General features: G+C 43.2%; 1 protein-coding gene across 1 annotated transcript in view; it reads right to left on the bottom strand.

Moving 5' to 3' along the window:
- Positions 1–20462, bottom strand: part of arl15a (ADP-ribosylation factor-like 15a) — a 99942-nt gene that overhangs the window by 11945 nt on the left and 67535 nt on the right. The window lies entirely within an intron of this gene.

Genomic DNA, 20462 nt, shown 5'->3' with positions numbered 1-20462 from the left:
TTCATCAACCCACTTAGACCGGATTGGTGAATAAGTGGCAAGGTCAATGACCAGGTCGCGACCCTCAGGTCGAGGCGACCTCACAGCGTCTAGCGGACTTGCATGGGGGGCTTGGTTTGATGGTCTATATTACAGATTTACAGTAAATGAATTTATAAAGAGCCGTAGAGAGCTCCCTGACAGCAAACATCTGGTCGGAAGCGTTTGAATGAAGCGAGCTGGCGGGCTGCCTGCTCCACCGCTGTCAGGGACCAATGCGCAAACCCCTTCCCCGGGAACGGCCCTCTGTGGTGGTGGAGGAGGTGGTGGAGCTGGTGGAGGAGGTGGGGAGGCAGGCCACACAGAGGGGCCAGGGGGAGTGGGGGCCCTATCGAGGGAGAGAAAAAAAAACTCGCCCCTCCACGATCCCAAGCCAGGCCCCCCCCACTCCACACTCCCCCACCTCCCAAATCTGACAGGTGATCCGCGGGACAGAGGCACAGCGGTGTGGGCTTCAGCACACACAGCAGGCCACGAATAAAAAGGAGACCCTCTAAAGAAGATTTAAAGCATGCGCTCTAGTCTGTAGTCCCATGAAATGCACCTAATCCCACCCCCACACCCACACTCCTCAAACTCCTTTACTGTACTCTGTCCCAGGACCCCCACGTTAAAATCTGCACTCCCTCCCGGACAACGCAGCTATGTGTTATTTCTGTTTGCATGCCTTTCTTGACATAATTTTGGGGCATGACAAAATCAGGAGAGAGAGAGAGAGAGAGAGAGAGAGAGAGAGAGAGAGAGAGAGAGAAAGAAAGAAAGAGAAAGAGAGAGAGAGAAAGAAAGAAAGAAAGAAAGAAAGCGAGAAAGAGAGAGAGAGAGAGGGAGAAAGAGAGAGGGAGAGAGAGAAAGAGAGAGAGAGCCAGAGAGAGAGAGAGAGAGAGAGAGAGAGAGAGGGAGAGAGAAAAAGAAAGAAAGAGAGAGAGAGAGAGAGAGAGAGAGAGGGAGAGAGAAAAAGAGAAAGAGAGAGAGAGAGAGAGAGAGAGAGGGAGAGAGAGAAAATTAAAAACAGCAGCATCAAGGTTTCAGTCGTGAATGTTGATAGAGAAGGGAATTAAAGGAGAACAAACTGACGTGTTTTTTTTTTACTAAGCAATTCCTTGCGAAACAAGTCCAGGCATGTCCGGTCCACTTTCTCAGATGTATCACGGTCTTAACTCTAATGCAGTTGGTAATACCTCTACCATCTTATGACCTTTGGGCAACAACACTTTTGGAAAACTGAGCCCTGAGCTCAGTTTGTAAAGATGATTCATGTTCTAAACAGACCACTGGAGTGATCACTGGTCTACTAGACTCATTCGTTTTGTTAATTAAATTCTTAGAAAAGCTGTCGCCGTAAGGAACCTAATTGTACCATATTCTGTATTAACTGTAGATTTTAAGTGCCTGTAAAATGTACCTTATTTTCTGACAGTATACAGAATGCTGGTCAAACGTTTAGAGTTCCCTCCCATTGGCTGATGCTGTCATTAATATTACAGCTAATAACTGCATAGCCATTGAGTAGACATTTAGACTGATTCCATGACCAAGAGCATGAGTGAATATCGACACAGACCAAAGAAAACGTATATACATTTTCATCAGTTTTTAATTTACAACATCAATTGAACACAGCAGATCTCCTTCGCACTGTATGTAAATTTCATGATGAATGGACCAATAGAAATGCTCCAAAATTAAAATCTTTTTTACACTGACTTCCCCTACGATTTGGAGATACATGTTTGTCTTTGTCCAGTGAAGACTTAAACACTGCAGTCATAAAGCACTGGTTGAAATTAAAGTAGGCTGAAAGTTGGTGAAACTGCTGTAATTGATTCCTCCTGTTTATTGGGACGTCAAACATTCTTGTGGGGGTTCCTCAAAGCCAGGGATAATCTGTAATTGAGATTGTGTACTCTTGTAATTATCTAGTGAGGAATGTAATATATTTCAAATACAGATAGACAACCAGACCAACATTAAATAAGACGTGGAATCTTTGTAAACAACTTAAGAAATGGATGGTTCCACATTTCTTCAGTTGTGTCTAGCCTTGTTTTATTGATTCTTCGTTGATTTAATGAGAAACGGCAAAAAATAGCAATGACAGATGATTAGATTGTAAGTAAATTAGTTAATTCATTAATAGTGTGTCATATTTTATCATATTATTGTAACTGTTGCATATTATTAAACATGAACATATTAATCTTAGTAAAAAAGAAAAATAAATCTACTTTTTTAAAATCTACTACATTCACAATCGCTAAAATCAAGATCACTATAATTAAAAAAATCACATACTTTTGGATACAATATTATCCCCAAGAACCGAACACATCAATCACATGACTTCGCAGCACTTTTTCCTGATGGAGCTTATAACGAATGTAGCGCCCAATTTTTAATGCTACTCAAGAATTAGCATAAAATGAAATTTTTGAATTGCGAATGTATAAATTGCACAAATAAATGCTTTAAAATGTCTTTGTACCCTTAAGATATCGACATGGCGTTCCAGATGATTTCATACATTACTTTGGTTTCTCTGTGAGGCCAGTTCTTTTTAAGTACTACCCCCTCAAATCTGTCATTAGCTTTGCATACTACTGCAATTAGCACCTCACAGGCTCAACTTTCACTTGAAGCACATCCTGAGAGTCATTAAGGATTTTAAAGAATTTTGCTCAAACTTGGTCTATTTACCAATTTTCTGCTAAAACACTGAGCAAAAATAATCAGTTAAAATGCACTCCCTGTCCTAAAGAAAATGATTTGTCACTTTATCCTATTGGACCTTCTCCATTTAAAGGCTAACTAAAGAGAGCAGAGAGCCTGGATTCCCAGCGTTTGATCCCTATGACTCAGCAGTGGAATGGGGGGTCAGGTCAGATGTGAATGAGCTTTCGGAAGTCTCGTCCTGGCCTGCAGCGGCCAGTCTCCTGACCTCGCCTGCTGGCTAGACAATAGGGAGGCTGGCCACAATGTGAGCCCGGTTTTTAAATGGAGGCGCGGTGCTGAATAGAAAGTGCCGACTGAATGGTGTCTCATCCCACCGCGGTGAGGACTCCCAGGGGTCAGGGTTCACCTACATCTGACAGAGACGTGTGGGAAAAGCCAGGCAGGATGCCCACACAACTTGCCCGCTGCCCCTCACCCAAGTAGACCTAATCCTAAGACTGACCAAGCAGTGGTCCTACGTGACAAAGGGGGGGACATCAGTCGCAAAAGGGAGGCCGGGGTGTTGGGTGGGTGTGGGGTGTGGGACCTACAAAAAGGACAAAGAATAACAAAGACATTGGAGTAGCTTCACATATCATGCTTTCAGATGTCGAAAGGGCAATCGATACATACTGGCGGAGCGCCTCGCACTTTCTTGAAAAGCCCATAATAGGTTTAATTTAGCGCAAAAAAAAAAAAAACATTCTTATTTCATCTAAACTTCATGCAGATGTCTTAAGCTCACAACACTAGTCCCCGGAGCGTCTGGGCTGTGAAGATCACTGCAGAGGCCAGAGAGTACGTCTTATTTAGTGGGCTACACCAAGTCATAGCAGACTATTAGAAACACACACACACACACAAAAAAAGGCAAGTAGTTCTCGCAAGTTGCTGTGTGTGTCTGGGATTAGGTCGATAATTCACTTCCCTGTGGGCTGGTGGGGGACTTGTTGGGCTCTGCTGTGTGTGGCTGTGTGCCAGCCAGCCAGGGAAAGGTCTAATCCCCGGGGCTTGCATCATTGTTTCCCAAAGAGATAACTGGCAACTGAGGAACACAAGAGCCCAGGGCTTTCCGGGTTTGCCAGCGTTACAATGGAACTTCTCCCGTCACTTCCCTTTTGAAGTCCTTCCAAAGAGGAATGTGATAGCCAGACAAAGCGCAGACCCATCAATCCACATGCAAAATGCATGTTCTCTCAAGCAGCCTGGGGCTCTTGCCATGCTCGAGCAAGGTCTGTCTGTCCTTCACTGGAAGTAGGGGACGGGTTCATCTTGTGACAAACGCGACAGAATATATGCCCACAGACTACTGCCAAACTTCTCTCATCTAAGATCGATTTTGTTCTTCCAGGACTTTATAAATAAATCGCACAGACAAAACGGCGTTGAGATTAGGTCAATGCTGATATAATAATGAGTATTATTACAACGGTAAATGCAATGAATGTAATAGTCCTCTAATATAGAAGTGTTGATTATCAGTTCAGCATCTATTAATAATGCCACGAAGAAAGACGTTTACTTAAAAACTGCCTTTGACTTTATAAATTCAGCATTTACATACACACCTCAGGACCAGTCTCAGGGCTTGTTGAGAACAAGCCTCTGTTTACTTTCAATTACAAGAGCCCTGGAGGTGGGAGCGAGGAGCAGAAACGCTTGTTTTTAGTCACTGTTGCTTTGCTTTTTCTTCGCCATTAGCTGGATTTCCATCCAAAATTTCAGCAGGAAACAAGTCAGGTGAGTCCAGTTTCCACTCGCTAAACTTTTATGACTGAACTTCAGATGACGTAGCCCCTCGTAATCAGGGTCAGCATCAAAACAAGTGCGATAGAGAGATGTGAGCGGGTTTTTGGTCAGAATGTTTTTTGCGATCTCTTCATGGCTGTGATTCTGTGTCATTTCTGATTGCTGAGGCTTCTGTGTTGTTTCTGTCGTATAGCACTTGTTCTTAATATTTTGGCAGCAAAGATAAACGCTGTGTGGTCTCTGACTTCTGCACAGTGCTGTTTATGTGTACAGTAATCTACACATGCACTACAATAACAATCCCAGGTCGTGTTGATGGTCTTAAAGCGTGGACAAGAGATCAAAGGAAGGAGAAAATGGTAGAGTTTGTGTAACTTTCCATCCCTATATTTTCACATTTCAGCTTTTTGATATTCGAATTTTCCACCTCATCTTAGCGTAAAAACCCCATTGCGATATTTGGGACTTTTCCGTTCAGTTTTTTTTTTTCAAAATTCCCCCCAAAAACCAGTGGATGGAAAACCCACTATTTTAATTTTCCCTCAGTGCTCTTATTTGTACACACACATTGTGTTGCTCAGCGCCATTTAACCTCATTTTTGGGTCTTGCATAAACCCGAGGCCAGGCCTGATATTGGAAAGACTCTGACCAGGGGGTGGGCCAACACTGAAGTGTGTTCAAATCAGATGAACTTGTTTAATCCCATGTTTTCTAACTTAGGCAGCCCATTAAAACTGACTGGGTTGTTTTATTTCACAGTGTGTGGGTTGGTGAGCTCCAGATCCCCAAATTAATGTGCACATGCGATGGACATGATTTTTCACAACACATCCCCTTCAAAACTGCCTTTCCTCGGTGAACTGTTACTTCACATGCTCACACTTCTGAGGAAGGAATGTGTCATGACATAACAGCTGGGACCAGAACACACTAATTCAATATTAGACTACATCCAGCAACCCCTGGCCTTGTTAACAAGCTGACAGTCTCGTGGTTCCAAAGAAAACCAATAAGCGCTGATATTGCTCAAGGGCAGAAAACTGTTAAGGGATATGAGTTTGTACTTCATTCGGCTAAATCATCCACCAAACCAAAATCCAAAAGCAAAACACTGCCTAGTTAAAAGTAGATTATGAACAGCACCAAGAAAGCTGCAATGAAGCTCCAAACAGTAAACTGAAAACTGCTCTTAAAAATTCAACATCAAAAGAACAGCAGTTCTGCGGTAGCACGGAAAATTGATGTTGGCACCAACCACTTGCAGTAGCTGCGGTGCACAACAGCATTCATTTAAGAGCCTAACACCTTGTTAAAATATGGAAGCTGTTGGGAAGAAAAAACGTGGACTGGATTTCACTCGGATGTGCTGGTGGACTCCTGACAAAATGTTGCTAATCATTCTGTGTCCACTTCTAAAGGGTTGATTCAGCTATTTTAGGGTACGTGTACTTTATACTGCACATATGTACACTTGTTAAACTGCACACACACAGCTTGTGTAGCTTAAAACCATAGAAAAGCTTGGAAAGATAGTAGGATTCTATTGAGCAGCTTCATATAAGCTTTTGTGCACAAAGTCCAAAGCCAAATGTTGGCTAAATGTGTACAGAGCGTGTATCTTTGGGCTGTAAAAAATAGCAGTGTCCTCTCTGGAGTAATGTAACACAATCCCACATTTAGGATGAGCTGGAATGGGCTTAAAAATGATCTGATCTTACTATTGCTCTAGAGGCTGAATTCAAATCAAACGTACTGTAAAACAAAGTATACGTTACTGCATATAATTACAGGCAGTATGAGTATATATTACTGCAGCTGCTCCAGTGGAGACAAAGCTCCTAATTAGGACAAGCATGTGTCCATAAACCATTCTAACTTATATCATACTATGGATGTGTGTGGCAGTTAGCGAGACGCAGTGCTCAGCTTAATTACACAGGAAGGCTATGGAGCTGTGGGAATCTTGGTCACCAATAGAGCATCATCCACTCTTGTCACCTACCCTTCATTTTCCACTGTCACCAGCAACTCGCAAGATTTGACCTCTGTGCAGACAGTTCAATATGTCATTAGTTTTCTGGTCCTGTGGGGTGGAAAAAAGAGCCTGGGTGAGGTAGAGGGCGTGAATGGCATTGCTTTTAGCCTCAGTCAAAGCACAGGCGCTATTTGATAGGTCATACGAGCTGCCGTTCAGTGTCAAGGTCAGAACACTTACAGGACTTCAAAACCAACGCATCCACTTTTCCGTTCCTTGCTGGCTTCCTACCAACCTGAATTATGCGGAAAACCCAAGGCTCGTATCGGAAAAGTTGCAAGTGACATTGTGCCGTGATTCTCAGTACAGTGTCTAGACGAGGAACGCTAGGTGTTTTTCACTCAGCATATTTTAGGAATCTCTGAACTTCATCAGAATAATGCGTCTCAATCAATTTCAGGACCACCGTGTATTATTACGTCATGTCTGCTGGCCTCCGCATAACCCTTTAGCTCAGAGTACCTGGAGAGAATTTACCTTACAGCAAGTGCAGATAAATCAAGAAAAAGCAATCTCTTAAATGTGACAAAACTATAAAGCAAAATCAGGCGTAGACATCCAGTCAGACCCATTACAGCACTCTCAGCAGTGGTAGCAAAATAGCATTACACACCCCTTTTAATGTGAAATCAGGGGGACTTCTAAGTAATGCCACGATGGACATGATTGACTGGATTGCGTCATGCATTGTTTCCTGAAATCCCATTGGCTGCCGCCCTCCGCATGCAAGAGTAGTTTGTTATTGAACAATGACCTCATTCTAAAATGGCTGCCAAAAGACCTTTTTGGAAAATATCTTAATTACAGAGAAAGACTGACTTGGCCAAGGGCTCATCTCAGTGCACGGCTCAGCGCGGCCTCGCGGCACCAGGCACTGCGCTGCAGCACACTGACATCTGCTGAATTACTTGATGGAATTTGGCAGGACGGTTCAAGCCTTCTGAAACGTCGCCGACGCTGGCTAAATAATGTTGATTCAGCCTTTGGAGGAAAGAAAAATAGATAAATAAATAATAAAAAATAATGACATGCTCATCACTCTTGCTTCATGGGACGTCTGCTTTCCGGGCAACGGGACTGCGGAAAACAAGACGTTCGGCGAAGGTCACGAAGACATCGTTAGAGCAAAGCAGCACTAATGACAACTCAGTGTTTACGGAGCATCAAAGCCGACTGACCACTTCTCCCAGGGCACCCAAAAATCACTGGAGTTCTCTTCCCTGAACGGTCTGTACAAACAAAACATCTGGAGAGGATAAAACGGAGCGGCTGCAGCCCAGTGGGTCTGTCACTGTCAGACACTCACTGGACACGGTAAGCAACCTTCAACGAACCCTGCGATCAATGGCCTTTTTTAGGTTTCAGCTCTCATTCTTTCATATGGAGATGACCATTTTTCACTGAGAAGGTATCTATACACACACACACACACACAAGTAAGATTTCGTTTTGTTTGTTTGTTAGGGACTCCATCTGTCAGAGCGCCGAAAAACAGTCATTAGTCAACTGCACACATGGGCCCCACTTCCAGTCAAGCATCAGTTTTGAGCAATGTCCAGGAAGTCACTGGACACATTTATTGGTGCCATATCAGTCATGGATCAAGATTCTACCCAGACTTTTTAAGGAACATGGAATTTTCTGCATTCATCTTTCTGGTGAGTTGTATACAATCATTAAAAAAGAAAAGCACACGAAGAGACGCCAGAGATTTCACTTTAAAAATAAATAACTCTATTACTCCCGGTAAAAACGATGGAATCACAGCGCTTTGAGGGCGTTCACCTGGCTGTTTTACTTTGCAGCAAATAAACAAATCACAGACGTGACACAAAACAATTTTAGTTTAATGGTTGTTCCTTCTCGCTTCATCAATCACACCTTAAACAAATTCAGTATCAATTAAGCTAAATTTATGACATACAGGAAAGAAATATGGAGTCACTCAAGCTGAGGGGAAAATTATGGAATCATCAGCCAAAAATAATCAGAGTGTTGCTCCTCCTCAGGTGTTTATTCTGGCCTCAATCCTCTGAGGCATGGACCTCACAAATGAAAAACAATATTCCACATGGTTCCAGCTGGTTCCAGCACTCCCGAATAGCGATGGACAGATCAGCTTTGCAGAAGGGAGCCTCACCATGGACCATTTCCACCGTAAATGTTGGTGCTTTTCAGAAATGACTGGGAAGTTTTCTGTGAGTTTTCTTCAGGCGGTCATCTTCATATTTTTCCTTTAGACCAACCAGACAAATGTTCCAGTATCAGGTCCTCAGCCAGAGCAGATTCCATGGTTCATCACTGAATATCACTTTCCTCAAATCATTCGCTCTTCACGACTGCTACTCTTCACACACTCTGACCTTGTCTTCTTCTCTTTAGATAGTGCTGGGGTTCGTTTGACATTCGGCAGGAAAGCTTTGTCCAGACAGACTAATCCTGACTGGGATTTCTGAGAAGATTTCAGTTACATAACCTCAGTAATGATTGAATGAATATGATTATATGGATATGACTTATTACAGAGCAGCATTAAATCTGGGTTCGTAATCTGGGTTCTTGAGTGAGCAGGAACACTTTACACTTTACTTAACACTTTAGAGTTCTCAAGACTAAAAAGTGACCTGGAGATTGTGGGTTCGATTCCCGCTCCGGGTGACTGTCTGTGAGAAGTGTGTTGTGTTCTGTCTGTGTCTGCGTGGGTTTCCTCCGGGTGCTCCGGTTTCCTCCCACAGTCCAAAAACACACGTTGGTAGATGGATTGGTGACTCAAAAGTGTCCGTAGGTGTGAGTGAATGTGAGTGTGTGTCTGTGTTGCCCTGTGAAGGACTGGCGCCCCCTCCAGGGTGTATTCCCGCCTTGCGCCCAATGATTCCAGGTAGGCTCTGGTCCCACCGCAACCCTGAATTGGATAAGGGTTACAGATAATGAATGAATGAATAAAACACTCAAAAGCTCCTCTGTCTTAACACAATAAAGACAGATGGACTGCTGAATATACATTAGTGATTATACAATAAAGAATAGAAGCCCATCACTGGATACAAGTGTTAATATCAGTCTAAGAAAGCTGGTAACTACTGACAAAAACCTTCGCAGATGAGCCAAGCCTGGTAGTGGGTTTAGTTAGTGGCTACCTGCCCCATTTCCACTGGTGGGAGGGATGTGTTGGAGTCAGTGAGGTCCATTAGCGTCACAACTGACAATGACACACGACGTGCCAGACGACTGATGAAACTTTTGAGGCTTTTTTAGCATTTTCGGTGTGGGATGAGTAATTGTGTTCTCACCACCTCATGTTTGAAAGTTCAGAATGTACCAAGCACAGGACGTTCGTTAAGAATCAGCGTGTGAATCAGCCAGTTCCCTTCAAAGTGAATTAAGGATTAAGCCTATCAGCTGTTAGCCTCGCAGAGGAACTGAGATCACGGGGCGGAAACGCCATACAATTAGAAAGGTCACGCTGCATGCTAATGTTTGTGAGTATGAGTTGTGTACTGTTGTGTAGAAACAAAAGGTTTCCAATGTGTAGTTTAGAAAAGTGAATGCATTATAACCTTTCAAGTGTAGTGTAGTATATTTTGTACACAGTTAGGCCTAGAAAAAAGTTTATTTTATTAATCAGATTTACAAAAAAAAAAGAATATAACCCAAGCCATGTGTAATAGTGTAAACATCGACATATGTAACTCATATTGGGTGCTGTCCATTCATCAATGTGGGGATAGATAAAAGAAAGCTGAAATTAGTCTGAAATCAAGCTTAAGAGCCACCTGTGAGTCAGACCCCCTTTGTGGAAATGCTCTTCTTTAACACAAAGCGGCGCTGAGGATAGAGAGGGAAACCTATTAGAGTAGGAAAACAAGCGAGGACTCTGATTCATGCTGGGAGCTCTAAAGCCGCCTGCCACTCAGTCCTACTCGAAATGGCCCTGACAAAAGGGCCTGTTTACTCTGGCCTGGGATGAGAAAACGATAACCTGAGAGAGCCGGAGGCCACCGAGACTCTGGCTGAACAAAGCCATCTGATTGGACAGCATTCAGCTCCAAAAGGTCTTTTCCCTTCCTGAAGATGATCATTGAAACTTAAAAATGGAACACTGTGGTGGCTGCGAGAGAAAGAAAAACCCTGAGGCCCAGATACACGCCGATCTCAATGTTCCCCACTGGGTGCATTTGAATGTGTTGGGAGCTGGGAAAACAGGATTTAACCACCCCCCCCCCCAAACCTTCAGCAAAAAAAAAAAAAGAGAGAGGAAAAAAAAACATGTTAACGGTTTCTCAGAATAGAGACATTTCCGTGAGTTTAACAGAGAAATATTCAAGGACACTGTTTTAGAAACGAGATGTTGATATTTATTAGCGGCTAAAGTTCTTGGACCATTGTTTTAAAGGGGACACGTTATACCTACTTTTCCACAAGTTTACACAGTTCACTGAGGTCTTAAAGTAACGTGTGACCTGCGTTCCTCAAAATACCACAAGCACCAAACCCCACAGCAGCATTCTCCCTGGTCTGAATGACCGGTTTCGGCGCCTGTTACTTTAAATGATAAAGTCAAAGAGAATAACGTATGCTGTTGTTTATATGTTTTACCAAATGACATAGTTTTCAATGTGAATAAAGAGATCGTTAAAGCAGCTTAAGCAATTGAGCTGAAGTTAACACTGACCCATGCCCCTAACCAAGTCCTGCCAAAATGAGCATGAAACTGTGTTCTTTGAAATCACAGAGCAACATTTAAACATCACTAGGATGAGTTGAAGTTGCATTTGCGATCCAAAATTAAACACTCGACACCAGGACCTGACCTCACTAAGGTTCCCACGACCAACTGCCATCATATCCTCACACAAATGTTTCAACCTCTAATCTAAATTCTTATCCCGAAGAACAGAGGCTGTTGCTGTGGAAAGGGTGGAGCAAACTCTCTAATCATACCCTTCAGTTCGGAAGAAATAGTGAGTGAATGAAATGCTTATGGAGCATCGCAGAATGAAGGCCGACTCTTCAAACTGAACATAGGCGAAATGCTGTGTTTCACTTCCTTTAAACATGTTCAGGCTGATTTAATTGCAGGATAGGGTTAATAGGGATCTGTGTGTCAGTTACAATGATAAGAATGTGAGAAAGGAGGATAGAGTATCAGGAATGATTCTCTAGCTCACTTCAGAGGCTGGAAAAGCCCACCCTGACACACTTCCATGGAAGGTGTGTGAGAACGTCTGTGGGATAGGTTTCTTAGATTAAAAGAATTACCCCTCCAGGCCGTAACGTTTGGTGTTCTTTTATTGCACAATGGCAGCATTTACTGCTACTGTATTGCTTCCAGCAAACATAAATTACCAGTGATTATAACATCTAAATATTTCTGCAAAACAGCCAGTCACCAGGGTGTATAAGATTACATTAGCTGTGGTGAATAAGGAACTTTAATGGCTACCCCCCATGGATTCACACTGTCCAAAACTTTGTAGACTCTTTTTTAGAACTAATAACTACTTTAAGATACAGTCACTGATTACAGACAGATAGATAGATAGATAGATAGATAGATAGATAGATAGATAGAAAGACAGATAGACAGACAGATGGACGGACGGATGGACAGACAGACGGACAGACGGACGGACGGACCGATAGACAGAAAATAGATAGATAGACAGACAGAGGGACAGACAGACAGAAAATAGATAGATAGACAGACAGACGGACGGACAGACAGACAGACAGACAGACAGAAAATAGATAGATAGACAGACAGACGGACGGACGGACTGACGGACGGACAGAAGGACAGACAGACAGGAAATAGATAGACAGACAGATGGACGGACGGATGGACAGAAGGACAGACAGACAGACGGACGGACAGAAAATAGATAGAAAGACAGACAGACGGACGGACGAACGGACAGACAGACAGAAAATAGATAGATAGACAGACGGACGGATGGACAGACAGACAGAAAGTAGATAGATAGACGGACGGACGGACGGACGGACAGAAGGACAGACAGACAGGAAATAGATAGACAGACAGACGGACGGACGGATGGACAGAAGGACAGACAGACAGGAAATAGATAGATAGACAGACAAACGGATGGACAGACAGACAGACAGAAAATAGATAGACAGACGGACGGATGGACAGACAGAAAATAGATAGACAGACAGACGGACGAACGGACAGACAGACAGAAAATAGATAGATAGACAGACGGACGGACGGACAGACAGACAGAAAATAGATAGACAGACAGACAGACGGACAGACGGACGGAAGGACGGACGGACAGACAGACAGAAAATAGATAGATAGACAGACTGACGGACAGACAGACAGAAAATAGATAGACAGACAGACAGAAAATAGATAGATAGACAGACAGACAGATGGACAGACAGACAGACAGACAGACAGACGGACGGACGGACGGACGGACGGACAGAAGGACAGACAGACAGGAAATAGATAGACAGACAGACGGACGGACGGATGGACAGAAGGACAGACAGACAGGAAATAGATAGACAGACAGACGGACGGACGGACGGACAGAAAATAGAAAGACAGACGGACGGACAGACGAACGGACAGACAGACAGAAAATAGATAGACAGACGGACGGATGGACAGACAGACAGAAAGTAGATAGTTAGACGGACGGACGGACGGACAGACAGACAGAAAGTAGATAGATAGACGGACGGACGGACGGACGGACGGAAGGACAGACAGACAGGAAATAGACAGACAGACGGACGGACGGATTTTACATCTTCGCAATATTGCTAAGATTAGAAATGCCTTATCCCTCCAGGACGCAGAAACATTAGTACATGCCTTTATTACTTCAAGGCTTGACTACTGTAATGCACTACTGTCAGGATGCACCAGCAGCAATTTAAGAAAACTTCAACTAGTTCAAAATGCTGCAGCTAGGGTCCTCACTAAAACTAGAACTAGAAATTTTGTTATTAACATATAAAGCTCTACATGGGCTTGCTCCTGAATATCTTCAAGATACAATTTCCTATTATGAGCCCCCACGTTCACTCAGATCACAGAATACTGGATTTTTAATTGTTCCCAGAATTCAGAAGGCCTCAGCTGGGGGAAGAGCCTTTTCTTATAAAGCCCCCCAACTCTGGATTGATCTTCCAGAAAATGTTCGGGACTCAAATCTTCAAATGTAGGCTAAAAACTCATTTGTTTAGTTTATCATTTGGTAGCTAATGCTCCCCCATAGATAAAGGCGGCAGATCCGGGGGGTCCATGGACACAGGGAATTATAGTATACTGAGACGCTGGTGCTGTCGTCCCGCCGCTTCTCGCGATCACTCAGGTTTGTTGACGGTGGAGCGGAGGGATGCCAGTGTTTCAGGATGCTCCCGTGTGTGTCCTCCTGGTTCTCTCCTTTTAGTTAATGCTGTCATAGTCAGATCTGCCAGAGTCATTAGCCACACTCTGGAAATTTTCATATTTTCTACTTTACAAACACAAAACAGTTCAAAACTAATTCCATCCCTTTACATCTTTCCGAGTAAACGACTGCCCACCTGTCTGTCTGGACACTGATGGATGACTGTCGAGATCCTCCTCCACGCTTCAGACCAGCTGCCCACGCTCCAGCAACCACCAAGTGCCTTGAAGCTGTCCCTACACTGAAGTTCTCATGGACTACTAACTATCATCACCAGTAGATTGACCAGAGGAGGATGGGTCACCCCTTGTGAGCCTTGGTTCCTCCCAAGGTTTCTTCCTCAGCTGGGGGAGTTTTTCCTTGCCACTGTCGCCCCTGGCTTGCTCACTTGAGGGTTTTACATTTGTCTTTACATTTCATGTCAAATCTTGTCTTACTGGAATTCTGTGAAGCTGCTTTGTGACAACATCAGTTGTGAAAAGCGCTATATAAATAAATTTGATTTGATTTGATGGACAGAAGGACAGACAGACAGGAAATAGATAGACAGACAGACGGACGGACGGACGGACGGACAGAAAATAGATAGAAAGACAGACGGACGGACGGACGAACGGACAGACAGATAGAAAACAGATAGACAGACGGACGGATGGACAGACAGACAGAAAGTAGATAGATAGACGGACAGACAGACAGAAAGTAGATAGATAGACGGACGGATGGACGGACGGACAGAAGGACGGACGGACAGAAGGACAGACAGACAGGAAATAGATAGACAGACAGACGGACGGACGGATGGACAGAAGGACAGACAGACAGGAAATAGATAGATAGACAGACAGATGGATGGACAGACAGACAGACAGAAAATAGATAGACGGACGGACGGACGGACGAACGGACAGACAGACAGAAAATAGATAGACAGACAGACGGACGGACGGACGAACGGACAGACAGACAGAAAATAGATAGACAGACGGACGGACGGACAGACAGACAGAAAATAGATAGATAGACAGACAGACAGACAGACGGACAGACGGACGGAAGGACGGACGGACAGACAGACAGACAGAAAATAGATAGACAGACAGACGGACGGACAGAAAATAGATAGAAAGACAGACGGACGGACGGACGAATGGACAGACAGACAGAAAATAGATGGACAGACGGACGGATGGACAGACAGACAGAAAGTAGATAGATAGACGGACGGACGGACGGACAGACAGACAGAAAGTAGATAGATAGACGGACGGACGGAAGGACAGAAGGACAGGCAGACAGGAAATAGATAGACAGACGGACGGACGGACGGACAGACAGACAGAAAATAGATAGACAGACGGACGGATGGACAGACAGACAGAAAATAGATAGAGAGACGGACGGACGGATGGACAGACAGACAGACAGAAAATAGATAGACAGACGGACGGATGGACGGACAGACAGACAGAAAATAGATAGACAGACAGACAGACGGACGGACGAACGGACAGACAGACAGAAAATAGATAGACAGACGGACGGATGGACAGGCAGACAGAAAATAGATAGAGAGACGGACGGACGGATGGACAGACAGACAGACAGAAAATAGATAGACAGACGGACGGATGGACGGACAGACAGACAGAAAATAGATAGACAGACAGACAGACGGACGGACGAACGGACAGACAGACAGAAAATAGACAGACGGACGGACGGACAGACAGAAAATAGATAGATAGATAGACAGACGGACGGATGGACAGACAGACAGAAAATAGAGAGACGGATGGACGGATGGACAGACAGACAGACAGAAAATAGATAGACAGACAGACAGAAAATAGATAGACAGACAGAGAGACAGACGGACGGACAGAAGGACAGACAGACAGAAAATAGATAGACAGACGGACAGACGGATGGACAGAAGGACAGACAGACAGGAAATAGATAGATAGACAGACAGACGGACGGAAGGACGGACGGACAGAGACAGAAAACAGATAGATAGACTGACAGACAGACGGACGGACGGACGGACAGAAGGACAGACAGATAGATAGATAGATAGATAGATAGATAGATAGATAGATAGATAGATAGATAGATAGATAGATAGATGAAACTATGAACGCAGTGCTGCAAGAAACAAGTCGTATAAACATAAGGCAGATGACTGAATGTATCGAACGTGTTGCTGAGTCTAGGAGTCCTTTCAGAATGTCCGATGAGTGGCCCGGTATGAATACAGAGACCTAATAAAGTGACTGTGCTCATCTGTAAGACATTTCAGAGTCGGTCTTGGATCACTACATTATTTATTTTATTTATTGTTACTCTTTTATAGCGCCTTTCTATATCCCCAAGGTCGCTTTACAATCAACATTACGTTAATTATTTAATAAATAAATAGCTTTTAAGGAAGTGCACATTCTATTAAATAAATAAGGCAACAACAGGTAGTATTTCTACCTTAAAATTAGAGGTTACAAGTTTTTGTGATGCTCCACTGAGATGTAATAAGGAGAATACAGCCTCTGTTGTTGCTACTCCAGCCTCAGCACATAGTTATACTATGTAACTATGTATGTGATGCCTTCTTGATTTCAGGACAATGCTGTAAAAATGAATTACACTCTGCAGCCACAGAGGGAGCCCAGGAGCGAAAAAATACCAAAACAAACTTCCTTTAATGTTCCTTTAATAAATAAGTCTTGAATCAGTTATTACACAATGACTTTCCAATAAAGAACTAATGTTATTCATAAATAGTGTCTAAATACTATCTACCCTTTCAGATTTGTGTTATGTCGTTTTTGCTCATATTTTTAGAACAAAAGCTGTATGTGTGTGAATCTGAAGTGGGAATATTATATGGCACTGGAGGTATATTAAAAACAAAACTCACACATCTGGCCACTTGTTTCCTTTCTTCCCTCTAAATAAAAACTCGCCAAACGGAGCCGGACGACCACATGTCAGTTATGTCATTACCCACACAGACATTGTCCATTTATCAACATCTGCTGGGCATTGACACAGCTGTGTTGTAGAAACCAGAACCAGAGTTGGATAGCAACGAAATTTAAATAACAGTATTATGTAATCAGGATACATGATATAAAGGTACACTGTAAAAAAAATCCGTAAAATTTACGGTAAAATACTGGCAGCTGTGGTTGCCAGAATTTCACTGTAAAATATCATAAATTTTACATTTAAGGACTGTTTTGTTTACAGTACATTTCTGTTAAAAAACAGATATACACTATAAAAAACATGGTATTTACATAAAAATAACAAAGAAACATTGTTTTGCTATAAAATTAACATGTAAATTGTGTGACAAATTAGAGAAAGGAGACTGAGATATAGCCGTATTTAGATAAAGCCAAACTGCATCCTGTATTCAGCCCTTAAAATGAGATATTGCTGAAAAGACTAAAGAAATGTTCGGTATCTGGGTGCCACACGCGGAACACAAGCTGATGGTGAACGTTCCTGACCAACACACGTCTCGACATAACATCCACAGAAACACAAACACACACAGTGATCACCCCAACGCAACCCAAAATCAGTAAGTCTCAAAGACAGAAAAAAACAAAGAAACTCTGAAAATCACAGAAAATATGGAAAAGCAAAGCATGCTGGGAGCTCCCTAATGAGTCTCAGCTCCTCCCAGTCCTTGGACACTTGTACCGTACCAAATGGTTTGTGTGTTTAACAGTGAAATAATGTATATTTTACAGTAAAGAGATGTAAAAAAAATTGTGTTTTCAACCTTTTTAGAGTCATTTACTGTCATGGTTTTACAGTTTTCCACCGTGAAATTTTTTACAGTGTATAGAAAATGCCATTTTATTACAGATACATTATAAATCTGTACACATTCTACCAGGAATACACTTCAAACGTTTGCTTATTTATATATTAATACACTACTGATACCTTGAATTCCAATCTTTTCATTTCTGAACATGTCCATTCTGAGGCCGTCATAAAAGGCAAAGTGTAGCACAGACCTAAAGACGATCAAAATTCAGGCAATAATGCACAGCGTGTATTTCTGGCAAAGGTTGTCAGCTCCAGCAGGGGCCTAAAGCTAAAAACAGGGCTGCACTGGGCAGATGCTGAGCCTGTTGTTGGGAAGGTGAAATCCGAAAACCTTCTTGGAAGATGCTGTAGGTGGTGGATTTCTAGAATGTCTTGCAGGGACAGAAAAGTTTCTTGTTGTCAAAACAAGTCCAAACACATCCCCTGAGCAATACCATCTTAGAGTAGTGCAGTTGAATTCTAAAAGTGGAGAAGTGCTCACGTTACACAGCCGCGATGTTATTCATGGTGTTTACCCAATGACGCGAAGAAGAACCGAAGGGGTTACTGCGAGGGTGACAGGCTGTCTTCTTCTGACACCACTTGAGGAGACACCGAGCCATTAACAGGGTGTATTACATTGCTCTTGTACCGATGACAGCTTTAGGGAACTTTCTGAGAGAGGCTGAGGTTATAAACTGGTTGTGTTTTGTTTGTGGAGAATTATGAATAGACGTTACCATTTTGATAACGACGGGAATAGATCATCCAGTATCGTAGCATTAAACTGGATAGAAGCAGAGTTTAGGTGCAGCATAGCAGAGCACTCTTCGGTCTTCCCTAAGTGGAGCAGGGTTCTAATCCCAGCTTGGGCAGGAATGCAGCAATATAACAAAAAAAAACTTAATAACACTGTGTCAAAAACCGTAAACAGCTCTGAATAAAGGACTCTGTCCAATGCCATGAATGCAAATTCATTTAGACACATGCTGCGTTGCTATTTATTAGACCACACATAATAAGTCTGAAGCTATAACAAGTTCAAGCCACTTTCATAACTATGTCATTGCTTTATGAATAGAGAACTCAACCCTGGAGTCAAGGAGTTCAAGTACCCTATACAAGTGCAACTTGCTCCCTCCTTTGGTAAGAAAGAGAGCAAGCAAAAGAAATGGAGTGGGGCAGAGTGGGAAGGTGCTAGGTGTTTAAAGTGCAGAAGTGGCTGACCGTGTCGGCCTTTGTGTCCTCGGGGGTGGGGCAGAGTGCATCCTCTGTGTGCCCCCAGACTCCCACAGGCCTCATTCAGAGGTAATGTACCAGACAGCACAGATTGCTTACTTTTAATGCTCTCCACTTGCCTGAAGCATTCCACGCCTCCCTGCTTGTCCTCCAGAGCTCTGTAACCAGAGCTAAGGGCCACGGCGTCTGAAGACCAATGCTGCATTAGTCACAAAGAAGACAAGGAAGAAAAGAAAGAAAAGGGAGAAAGTGGCACTTCAGGTGGCTGAGTGAGAACTAACAACCTCTGCTGTATCCCTCTGCCCCTGCTCTCCTAGCAGTTGATTAGGTGTGGAGCAATTCATCAAACTCATGATTCAGTTCTTGACTCAGTGTTAATTTCATTAACAAAAGCTGTTTGTTGACAACTCATTTTTCACAAAAAAAAACTAGAACAGAAACAAATGAAAATAGTTTGAGGATGAGAACTATGACACAATGTTTTGCACTTTTTTTCAACAATTATTAAACCATGATGTGAAAGAGAGATAAATTACCCATTTTTACTCATTTAACATCAGAAAATCACAAAAAAAAAAATACAGAAAAATTATTTGTTTGCTGTTGTCAGGGGGATGAGGTGCATTCCTGTTCCTGCTGCTCTCTCTCTATTCAGAGCTGCTGTTAAGACAATTTTGAACCACAGTCTGATATCAGTTACACATAAGAACAATCCGCAGTATCTGCCACTGTGTCACATGATTATGGGGAAGAAAGTGACAATACATTAAAAAAAATTCATGTTTTCCAAAATGTTTTTAAATGTAACAACTTTTAAACTATTATTTATGAATATTAGTAGTAAATAACCACTCTAAAATAGTAAAAGCTTTAAAAATAAATGACTAAATGGACTTAAATTAGACTAAAATGAACAGCAGTTTAATGACTACACACAGGGTTCGAGTCCCACTCCGGGTGACTGTCTGTGAGGAGTGTGGTGTGTTCTCCCTGTGTCTGCGTGGGTTTCCTCCGGGTGACTGTCTGTGAGGAGTGTGGTGTGTTCTCCCTGTGTCTGCGTGGGTTTCCTCCGGGTGACTGTCTGTGAGGAGTGTGGTGTGTTCTCCCTGTGTCTGCGTGGGTTTCCTCCGGGTGACTGTCTGTGAGGAGTGTGGTGTGTTCTCCCTGTGTCTGCATGGGATTCCTCCGGGTGGCTGTCTGTGAGGAGTGTGGTGTGTTCTCCCTGTGTCTGCATGGGATTCCTCCGGGTGGCTGTCTGTGAGGAGTGTGGTGTGTTCTCCCTGTGTCTGCGTGGGTTTCCTCCAGGTGACTGTCTGTGAGGAGTGTGGTGTGTTCTCCCTGTGTCTGCGTGGGTTTCCTCCAGGTGACTGTCTCTGAGGAGTGTGGTGAGTTCTCCCTGTGTCTGCGTGGGTTTTCTCCGAGTGACTGTCTGTGA

The sequence above is a fragment of the Hoplias malabaricus genome, chromosome Y (assembly GCF_029633855.1).
Source record: "Hoplias malabaricus isolate fHopMal1 chromosome Y, fHopMal1.hap1, whole genome shotgun sequence".
NCBI classification, from domain to species: domain Eukaryota; kingdom Metazoa; phylum Chordata; class Actinopteri; order Characiformes; family Erythrinidae; genus Hoplias; species Hoplias malabaricus.
The sequence above is the reverse complement of the archived record's forward strand: the minus strand, read 5'-3'. Positions and strand labels throughout refer to the sequence as shown.